The 1,014-nt window shown below is 45.0% G+C and overlaps 1 pseudogene; it reads left to right on the top strand.

Moving 5' to 3' along the window:
- The first annotated feature begins 239 nt into the window (after positions 1–239).
- LOC145719339 (hsc70-interacting protein-like) lies at positions 240–1,009 on the top strand (annotated as a pseudogene).
- The last annotated feature ends 5 nt before the right edge of the window (positions 1,010–1,014 follow it).

Raw genomic sequence — 1,014 nt, 5'->3', positions numbered from 1 at the left:
TTTTTTTTTTAAACAATCAAGACGGGGTTAAGAAACAAGTCACTGGCATGGAAATTCACTCCAATAATATTTGAAGTTACCCTAAAAATCTAAGGTTTTCGATATCTGATGAGGCCTTTTTTTGAAGAAAAAAAAAATCTCCAAACAGCAGACAACTTTAAATGCTGGTGGGGGGGAAACATTAAATCACCATAATTGGCCCTTCCACACAATCACGCTGAGCTAGTACCCGGGCTTGGAATCGGGCCGCAATCTCAGCCGCGCCTGCCGCCTTTCACCGCCTCTGGACCATGGACCCCCGCAAAGTGAGCGAGCTTCGTGCCTTCGTGAAAATGTGTAAGCAGGATCCGAGCGTTCTGCACACCGAGGAAATGCACTTCCTGCGGGAGTGGGTGGAGAGCATGGGGGGTAAAATACCACCTGCCACTCATAAAACTAAATCAGAAGACAATATCAAGGAAGAAAAAACAGTAAGAAGGCGGAGGAAAACATAAAGACAGACGAACCATCAAGTGAGGAAAGTGATCTAGAAATTGACAATGAAGGTGTGATTGAACCAGATACTGATGCCCCTCAAGAAATGGGAGATGAAAATGTAGAGATAACTGAGGAAATGATGGATCAGGCAAATGATAAAAAAGTGGCTGCCATTGATGCCCTAAATGATGGTGAGCTACAGAAAGCCATTGACCTGTTCACAGATGCCATCAAACTGAATCCTCGCTTGGCCATTCTGTATGCCAAGAGAGCCAGTGTCTCCATCAAATTACAGAAGCCAAATGCTGCCATTCGAGACTGTGACAGAGCTATTGAAATAAATCCTGATTCAGCTCAGCCTTATAAGTGGCGAGGGAAAGCACACAGACTTCTGGGCCATTGGGAAGAAGCAGCACATGATCTTGCCCTTGCTTGTAAACTGGATTACGATGAAGATGCTAGCGCAATGCTGAAAGAAGTTCAACCGAGGGCCCAGAAAATTGCTGAACATCGGAGAAAGTATGAGCGAAAACGTGA

This window comes from Leptonychotes weddellii, unplaced genomic scaffold (genome assembly GCF_054177405.1).
Source record: "Leptonychotes weddellii isolate Sample4059 unplaced genomic scaffold, ASM5417740v2 HiC_scaffold_39248, whole genome shotgun sequence".
In the NCBI taxonomy this organism is placed as follows: Eukaryota; Metazoa; Chordata; class Mammalia; order Carnivora; family Phocidae; genus Leptonychotes; species Leptonychotes weddellii.
Note: the sequence above shows the minus strand (reverse complement) of the source record. Positions and strands in the feature narration are given on the sequence as shown.